Here is a 10833-nt window from a genome sequence, read left to right as displayed (position 1 = left end):
TTCAATTGGTATGAGAGCAAGGTACTCCCTACTTCTATGTCATTTTCATTTCACCACCTGGAGTTTTAGTTTTGTCAACTGCAGGTATGATCAAGGTTTCTGTGGGTTGTCCTACCTTTGAAGGGACGGACTACCCCTACTGGAAGAATAAGATGTGCATGAATATTGAAGCAATTGACAATGATCCCTGGTATGTCGTGGAAAATGGTGTGCCCTCCGTCACCCCATCTATCAACGTTGTCGATGTGAAGAGATTCAAGCAACTCGACTCTCATGCTAAGAATATCATATGTGGTCATATGAGCAGTGGTCGGTATGGCAGAGTGAGTGCTTTGGGATCAACAAAGCTTATCTTGGACAGGCTGTCCAAGGTCAATGAAGGAATTTCAACTGAACATGACTCTCGGGTTGATGTTCTTCGCAATCTCTTCAACCGCTTAAAAGACTCGGCAACGAAAATGTTTGTCAAACTTTTGATCGCCTCACTGATATCTCCAATGAGCTCCTGGTGCCACTGACATCACCGACCATCAGGTGATGAAGAAACTACTAAGATCTCTTGATTCCTCATTTGATACACTTGCGTTGATGATTCAAGAGCGTGGAGATTACAAATCACTAGATCATGTTGATATTTCACAAAGACTCGAAACTCATGAATTCAAACAATATGAGAAAAGAGGTATCTATGGGCCAACCTATGGAACATCTCGTGCACTGACGGCAAAGGCAATTTCCTCATGTGAAGAATAAGAATTAGATTGCAGTCTAGGTGATCCTGAAGAACTTGGTCAGGAACTTGGAATGCTCGTGAGGATATTCCAGAAGTTCTCCAGAAGAGGTCAATTTGGAAAACCTTCAAGAAGAGATATGAAGAAATCAGAACCTTCATATGAGGATTACAAGAAAAGAACTTGTCACAAATGCAAGAAATTCGGCCACTACATTGTTGATTGTCCTTGCTGGGTAAAGGAACCAAAGAAGAATAACAAAGATGACAATTATGTTGACTCAAAGAAAAATAAGAAATCTTCAAAGTATTCATCGCATAAGAAGCACAGCTACAGAAAGGCTCGGGCTCTTATTGGAAAGGAAACGTATTCTAAGGAAGAATCTGAAAAATGTGAGGAAGAGGAAGGATCTGAGGAGGATTCAGAATCTGGTATGGCAAGCCTAGCTCTTGCAACCATGTTCATTAGCAAGTTCATCTTCAACCTGGAAAAAATAATATCGTCAACGACACTGATGACCGTGATGACGAATGTGCCCCTGCCTATTATTTCATGTTAAAAGATGCCAAGGTACTCAATCATGCTTCCTCGTCTGACACATGTCATGGACCTAATGATTATCAGAAACCTAGTTACTATGAACTTGCTAATATTGCCACTTATCAATAGGATGCTATTGAAAAGCTTCAGAAACTGCTAGACAAAAGCGATGATCTATTGAAAAAGGAAATGAATCGGACACAAACTCTGAACTCTCAACGTCTTCAATCCAAGTTTATAGCCTTCAAAGTCATCATGAAACTCTCTTAGCTGATCATGAGAAATTTCCTATGAATTTCTTCGAAGAAAGCACGATCTTGAGAAACTAAGAACGTCTCGTGATGATCTTCAAAGGAAAAAATGAATCTTTGCTTGCTCAACAGATCAGTTCCGCTCAGGAAGAATTCATTCCACCATGTTTGAAATGTATCGATTGTGAATCTTCTTATTCTTTACCTGAATGTTCAAAAGCTTCTCTTACTGTTAATTCTTCAACTATATGTGTGGTCTAAATTCCTCACCTGAGGAACCCACAAATGTCACTGACGAGAATTCTAGGTTAAAGGAATTCTATGTGACAAGCATATACAAAAGTTTCAAGGGGCATCAAACTATTTGCGATGTGCTCAAGAATCATATTTTGAATAGAAAGCCTAGGAAAGAGTATATTGCATTTGAGAGGAAATTGAATGTTGCTGGATCATACTGGAAGCCTAAGAAGTAACCCAAAACCTCATGGGTTGCTGCACAAGGACCTCATGTAGATCCATCTACATTATCTGGCTTTACGTGTGAATCTTCATATTCCTTTGACGAGTCATTTGACTCCAACTATAAATTGTCCAAAAATCAGAATGGTAAACTATTTGCTAGATATGTTGGAACTAACTATGGGAATGATACACGTGTGAGGAGGATCTGGGTTCCCAAAAGTTGTTTAGGAAATCTTCCGGTGAATGTCCTCATGACACCACCCATGAAGAATAGGAATCGAGATCAAATTCCTCAAATGGACCAAAGTCTTCACATGGATCAAATTCCACATATGGTCAAAACTCCACCCATACTCGTGCTAATGATTCTGTTATGCAGGGAAACTACAAGGGTCATGAATATGTGCATTATTCTTCAAATCATTATGTTCATAAATCCTCGAAGAATTTCTCTACATATGCATTCGAGTACACTAACCACCATGCTGTGAAATGGAGTGCATTAGCTTCAATGCGTAAATTTTCATATGGTGCTCACAGAATGATGAACTCTTTGGCACCCCTTCATATGTGGGTGGTGAAGAAAATGAACTAACCATTTATGCAGGACAGGTCTCGAGACTAACTTAAACATTTGAAGAATTTAGTGGAGGCCCGAGGAAATTCTTGAAAGGATGCAAGCTAATCATGATGAAATGAGTCAATCATTTCACACATCCTCATGTTGTCTTACCTCTACACTGTTTGATGAAATTTAAGTTTGATGAATTTGATATGTTATTCTTCACTGTGAAACATATGAGATTGTAAGATGTACTAATTCATCTGCAGGATGAAACCCCTAAAGCCACTGAGTGGGTCCTCGACAAGAAATTTACTAATCACATGAGTGGTGACAAGAATCTGTTGATGGACATTCCATTAACTCCATCCCATATGAAGCATATCACCTATGCACACCAAGGAAAAAAGCAAGGTAGTGGGTCTAAATAAGGTTGCAATCTCGAAGGACTGACACATGGACAAAGTCATGCTTGTTGAATCCCTCTGATTCAACCTGCTATCAGTCTCAATGTTTTATGATCTTGATATGATTATCATCTGTGGCAAATATCATTGCATAATCATCATGAAGTCCGACAAATCTGAAGTCTTCGACAGCTTTAGGAGATGAGATCTGTATATTGTTGATTCCTCTACAGGTCCACTATCGTCCACATGTCTACTTGCAAAAGCTTTTGAGGGATGTCTATGGCATCGATGACTCGGTCATTCTTGCATGAGGAACTTGCACACACTCGTGAAGAAGAAGCATGTCATTGGCATCGAGGGCGTCAAATTCCCCAAGTACCATTTGTGTGGGGCTTGTAAGTCTGGAAAGATGACCAGATCCAAGCATACATCAAATACTATCTCGACTACCACTCGTCCCTTTGAATTGCTTCACATGGACCTCTTAGGCCCTACTCATTATGCCACACTAACCAATGCAGCATCTCTATATGGATTTGTCATTATTGATGATCATTCACGTTACACTTGGGTGCATATTATCTCTTACAAAATTGTAGTGCATGAAGTCTTCAGACGATTTTCCTCAAGGGCATGGACGAATTTTTGTGTCAAGATCAAGCACATCACAACTGATAATGGGACCGAGTTCAAGAACCTTGGTCATGATGATTATCTTGATGAACTTGGTTTTACTCATGAGTTATCGGCCCCATATACTTCTCAACAGAATGGCATCATGGAGTGCAAGAATAGGAATCTTGTTGAGATTGCTTGAACCATGGTTGAAGAATACCAAATTCCTCGTCATTTCTGGCCTGAGGCAATCAATACTGCGTGCCACATCAGCAACAGGGTATATCTTCACAAATTCCTCAATAAGACTTCATATGAACTCCTCACCGACAAGAAACCCAATGTAAGTTATTTCATAGTCTTCGGTGCAAGATGCTGGATTAGACATCCTCACCATAGTTCATAATTTGTACTCAAAGTACTAGTACACCTACATATTCTTCAACAACTATCACAACAAACTTGTTGAAACTGTAGATGTCCAGTTCGATGAAACTAATGGCTCGCAAAGAGAGCACCTACCTCCTGTGTTAGATGAAATGCATCCCGAGGAATCCATTAGGTTCAAGGCTACTAAAGATATCATACCCATTGAAGAACCCCTACGTGTTGTTGAAGTCATACCAAACAATGAAGAAATTCATCCTGGTGCACCCAGTAAAAATGGTGCTGATGAAAATCCTCAACCTTCACAAAATCGTCAACCTGCTCATCCAATGGTGGCAACTGAAGTGCAGATTGACAAAATCCTCGACGACATCAATGCACAAGGTCCCCTCACTCGCTCAAGAGCTTCACATTTAAATAACTTTTGTCGGCACTTTTCTTTTGTGTCTATCACATAACCCTCAAAGGATAATGAAACCTTTATGGATCTTGACTAGATTGAAGCAATGCAAAAAGAATTACGTCAATTCAAGCTCAAAATGCATGGGAACTTGTCATGCGTCCTAATCCTCACAAGCATAAATATCATCGGTACCAAGTGGATCTACACAACAAGCAAGACGAAAATGATCAAGTAGTGAGGAATAAGGCTCGTCCTGTAGAACAAAGCTACACACATATTAAGGGAATTGATTTTGATGAAATTTTTGCACCTATTGCTAGACTTGAAGCTATTAGAATATTGCTTGCTTATACTAACCATCACAATATCACCTTATATCAAATGGATGTGAAAAGTGCATTCCTCAATGGTAAGCTTGAGGAAGAAGTATATGTTGCTCAGCCCCGGGGTTTTGAAGACGCAAAGCATCCTGACAAAGTCTTCAGACTCAACAAGGCCCTCTACGGTCTAAAGCTGGCCCCTCGGGCATGGTATGATACTGTGAAGGAATTCCTCATGAATAAAGGCTTCAAAGCTGGTTCACTCGACCCAAATCTTTTCACAAAATCCTATGACAATGAACTATTTGTTTGTCAAATATACGTACACGATATCATCTTTGTTTGTATTGACAAATCTCATAGTGACAAATTTGGCTACATTATGGGTGAAGAATATCAAATGTCCATAATGGGGGAGTTGAAATTATTCCTAGGTCTTCAAATTCATCAACAGCGCAATGGCATCTTCATCTCTCAAGAGAATACCTCAAGGACGCCCTGAAGAGATTTGGCACGCAAGATTGCAAAGGCGTCCAAATTCAAATGTCCACTAACGGCCACCTCTACACTGACAAAATGGTAAAGATTTGGATGAGAAGGTATATCTCTCCATGATTAGCTCCTTATTGTACCTATGTGCACCTAGGCGAGATATAATGCTTAGTGTTTGCATGTGTGCCCATTTCCAAGCAACACTGAAGGAATCACACCATAAGGATATGAAACATATTCCTCAATATCTAGCTCACACACCAATGCTTGGATTATGGTACCCCAAGGGTTCAAACCTTCATCTCGTTGGATATTCTGACTCTGACTATGCTGGTGATCGCGTGGACCTCAAGTCTACATCAAGCACACGACATTTCCTTGGACGATCCTTAGTCTATTGGCCCTCAAAGAAATAGAACTATGTGTCACTTTCTACTACTAAAGCTGAGTATATTGCTGCAGGTTTTTGCTGTGCTCAACTGCTGTGGATGAAGAAAACCCTCAAGGATTACGACATCAAAGTGAAGAATGTGCCACTCTACTATGACAATGAGAGGGTAATCAAGATTGCTCACAACCCAGGTGAACACTCAAAGACCAAGCACATCCAGATTTGTCATCATTGTCGTCGTGATCATGTACTCAATGGGGACATGTTAATTGACCACGTGAAGACTGAAGAACAACTCGATGGTATCTTCACACAACCCTTGGATGAAAATATATTTTGCAAGTTGCGGTGTGAGCGAAATATCTTAGAATCTTCGAATGCTTTGTGAAAGGACACACATCCTAACACTTATGCAAAATTGATGAATTAGATGTGCAACACACAAACTACCATTTTTGTTCAATCAATGACGACTAACCCTCTAAGTGTGAAGAAATTAATGAAGAATTGGATTCTCAAAACCCTACGAGCGTTGTGTGAAATCATCATTCTTATACGGTGGGTCACACCACCAACCAAAGTTGAAATCCTTCAAATTACTATATTTTGCAAATTATTTCAAAATTTCAAATATCTCAAGTTTGCTAATTCGTCAATTTGTTCAAATTCTTCAAATTTTTAACGTGTGTTCTTCACTAGCTATTCACATATATTTGAGCTTTCAAAGTCCTCAACAACATTCACTTATTGCTAATTCTTCAAATAGTTTTTTCTTCCAAGTGAATGTGATCGGAACCGTTCTCCCTCTATGCTAAGCTCAACCCAGTATATTCAAAAATTCTTCATATGCATTCCACTTGAAACCCGTTCGAAGTCTTCACCGAGTTCTTGTCACGTCAAGAATTTGTGAACGAAACTTTAAAATATATTATCAATTTTTTGGTGGTTGTTGCTCAAAACCAATTCCACTTCCCTCGAGTGGATAACCCACGATCCCCCACGATTGCCTCCCCTGTGTATGTGGGTGACACATGTCCCATGGATAGGAAGGGTCAGTGTATATAGGATTAAAATCTTCGGGCCAAACAGTTTTTGCCTCTGCAATAAATACCACTTCACCCCTTCACTGTCTGAGTTACTCCATCCGAACTCACTTCTCCTCCTGCTTGAGCTCAGATCCAGCACCGCCGCTGATATTCATCATCGCCGGGAGAAAGAGCTTAGCTGCCTCAACCTCCTTGCCATCATATCGTGCCGGCCGCGGAAATCTTCAGTCCGTCGCCGTCGTATTTGTCTTCTGTCATCGAGTTAGGGCGCAAGAGAACTGAACTGATGGACTCCTGCTATTTCACTCTGTGTTTGTTGTGTTCTTCGATAAGGGTAAATAAAATCTAATTCTACTACCTTATTTCATCTTTAAGATTCCAAAAATTCTTCAAAAGGTGTTTATTTCTCAACAATCAATCCAGCAAACACCTGAATCAACTTCATTTCCCTTGAACTATTTCACTAAGTCATATATTACTTCAAAGATTCCTCAATTGTGTAAAAAAATGCATAACTTTGGAACCTAAAGCAAGAACACTTAGCGAAATTCTTCAAGACACCTATGGTTAAATTTCTCAACTTCATATACTTTTGAAAAATTTCTAAGAACACATATGACCTCTTCAAATTCTTCGCACCTATACTCTGCTCATAGGTGCAAAATGTTCGTTGATGAATCTCTAGGTTCTCATCAACTTAACTTATTTGTGGAGTTCCTTGAAGAAAATTTGCACACTTCGTCAGAATCATCAAAAGTTCAAATTCATCAAGTGAAGAAAATGGATGAAGGGAAAAGACCACATAAAGGAGGAAAGAAGGCAGAAACCAACACTACTTTTGATATCCCTGATGATATATGTGATGAACATTGCACTCCTTATGAGGAAATTTATGGGAATGATACTACGGAGAAGTGCGAAACACGCATCTAGAAAATTGAGAGGAGATGGGCAAAGGAATGGAGGGATTATAGATATGTTACTCATAAGTACATGAAGAGATTTGCATTAAATCCTCCATGCCCAAGATCTCCACTTGTTGAAGGCCAAGTTGATGATCCCATCTACATGATAAGTTGTGAAGAATTTCCCAAGGAGTGGGCCAAGCGTAAAGCCAAGATGCAAAAGATTTCTGTAGTGGCATTGAGGAAATTCAACCTTGAAACTGTTGCTGCTGCTGCCACCTCACTTGTTGTTGAAGCATGTGCTAGTGCCACACCTCCAAAGCAAGCTCTTTTGAAGAAATCTGTTGTGAAGACAAAGTACCCAAGTTCAAATCCCTCACTACAAATTCCTCAACCAGATCCAACTGTGGCTGCTACTTCCTCAACAATTGCTAAAAATTCCTCAACGCCAGTGCACCTGGCTACGTGTTAGCGAACCATGGGATTCAGAATTCCCACAAGGGCATCTATAATAGGCTACACAATCACCTCTTCGAGTACCACAGCCATGAAGAAAAATATGACTGCTCGACGAGGCAAAAGACCAAGTCGTCACAAGGTGGTCTTCAATGTTCCCTCGGGATCTAAAGATGATGAAGCTAATTATGAAGAACCTGTTGAAATGATCAGAAGCAAATAGGAAAGAGTGGCTCAGGCCAAGGGCACAAACATTCCTCTTGTGTCGAACCCAAGAGATGTGATAGATTTTATAGATGTGTGGTACCAGGATCCTCAAACACCAATTGACGATCTGAAACTTCCACGTGGTCCAAGCCATGTGCTGATGGCGTTCAGGTCCGAAGAAAAATGTAAGTTTGAAAAGTCCAAAAGGGCTAGAAAGGATCGGACCTAGAAGGAAAGATTTGTGAAGAATAGCGTGCTCTCCTTGGCTGCTGAACAACTCATTTTCCGCAGAGACTGGGATTAAAAACCTCAATGAACAATACAGTCGATATCATACTAACTAGAAAGGCACCAAGGTCAGGTTCATCAGTGTGGCGACCAGAGCCATCATTGACAACAACACTAAGGATGGAGCTCCATCGCAACCATCATCTGCTCCGGCTTGCTCTTCTACTCAGCCTGAAGAAACTTCTCAGCCTATTGAAGAAGTTCCAGTGCCTCAAGATACTGCCAGGGCTGCTGAAGAAACTACAGTGCGTGAAGAAACTGCCACACTAGCTGAAGAAACCGCTACGCCAGAGGAAAATTTCTTGTGAGGACGACTATATCAGTTGTGCCTGAAAAACCTGCATCAACTTCACCCTCTGCGCCATTTGCAAAATCTTCAACGGTGAAGAGAGTGATACTTCCTTTTGCATCAGAAGCGAAGAAAAACCAATTTGTGGAAAAAGAAGCCACACGAAAGCAAAAGGCATCAACCATCGCAGAATCCACATAAGTCAAACAATTGAGGATTTTGCCAAGTTCCTCCACTGAGCCAATGGATGCAACTCTTATCACCTCGGTACCCTCTTATGAAATGGTACCGTTTGGTGAAGAATATGTCATCCCTGAAGAGGATGAAGAAAATTGATCCGCTCCTTCCTCTGAGCCGATCGACGAAGAAATTGAGGTGGATGTGAACACTTCACCCCATCAGACATCATTACCCCAGCCTTTATTAACAGCTGAGGAGGCTGGTTTGAAGAAATTGAAGAAGAGGTGGACATTGGCTGCACCACCCTAGTGATAAGTGATGAATATTGGGAAGCCGCATACCCAAATTCGCCACATGACACCCCTCTCCAAAAAATTCCTTAGACGCCTGCTCAAACTGAAGAAAGTAATACACGGTCTAATGGCCATCCTACTCCGATGCAGTCTATTTCAGAGGAAATACCAGCTGCATCAGTTGAAGAATTTGTTGATCAAACTACTCAGATAACAGAAAACATGGCAGAAGAATATGCTCCACAAATTTCTCGGTCTCAAGAGAGAGTGGCTGAAGAAATAGTGATACGCCCATTTTGCATCATGTTTTGCTACTGTTATTTATAATGTTTTTATGCACTATACCACTTCATGGAGTAATTCTAATGTCTTTTCTCTCATAATATGCAAGGTTTACACCAAGAGGGAGAATGCCAGCAGATGGAATTCTGGACCTGTAAATGCTACGTTAAAGATACCTATTTTGCACATCTCCAAATGGGGTCAAACTCCACGGGGAATTTTTATGGAATAAATAAAAAATACAGGAATAAAGGAGTACCAGAGGGGGGCTGCCAGGTGCCCACTCGGCACGAGGCCGGACCAGCCCCCGTGGCACGCCCTGGTCGGTAGTTGGCCACCCAGCCCACTTATGGCAACCATCTTCTGGTATATATTCACATTTGACCTGGAAAAAATAGTGTGAGTACTTTTGGGATAGAGCGTCTCCATCTCGAGGTGGAACTTTGGAAGAAGCACTTTTGCCCTCCGACGGAGCGATTCAGCCGGGGAAACTTCCCTCCCAGAGGGAGAAATCGAGACCATCATCATCACCAACAACCCTATCATCTTGGGGAGTCCAATCTTCATCAACATCTTCAACAACACCATCTCCTATCAAAACCCTAGTTCATGTCTTGCTCAATCTTGTATCGGAACCTCAGATAGGTACTTGGGGGTGACTAGTAGTGTTGATTACATCTTGTAGTTGATGCTTTGTTGTTTATTTGGTGGAATATCATATATTCAGATCCAATATGCTATTTAATACCTCTTAGGTCATGATAATGTTTATCACTTGTGAGTAGTTACTTTTGTTCTTGAGGCCATGGGAGAAGTTATGTTGCAAGTAGTCATGCTAAGTTGATATTCCTTCGATATTTTGATGATATGAATGTTGTGATTCTCTTAGTGGTGTTATGTGAATGTCGACTACATAACACTCTACCATATTTGTCCCTAAGGGTATGCATCATGGAGTAGTTATTAGATGATGGGTTGCGAGAGTGACACAAACTTAAACCCTAGTTTATGTGCTATTCTGTAAGGGGCAAAATTTGGACCCCTATGTTTAATGCTATGGTTAGAATTTATTCTTAATACTTTCCTCTTAGTTGCAGATGCTTGTGGGAGGGTTAATCATAAGTGGGAGTCTTGTTCCAGTAACGAAATCACCCAAGCACCGGTCCACCCACATATCAAATTATCAAAGTATCGAACGCGAATTACCCCAACATGACGAAAGTGACTAGATGAAATTCCCGTGTGACCGCAAGAACGCTTTGCCTATGATAAGAAACCGTCATGGCTTGTCCTTTGCCAGAAAAGGATTGTGATACCTTGCTG

The sequence above is a fragment of the Hordeum vulgare genome, chromosome 4H, assembly GCF_904849725.1.
Source record: "Hordeum vulgare subsp. vulgare chromosome 4H, MorexV3_pseudomolecules_assembly, whole genome shotgun sequence".
Lineage (NCBI taxonomy): Eukaryota > Viridiplantae > Streptophyta > Magnoliopsida > Poales > Poaceae > Hordeum > Hordeum vulgare.
The sequence above is the reverse complement of the archived record's forward strand: the minus strand, read 5'-3'. Positions refer to the sequence as shown.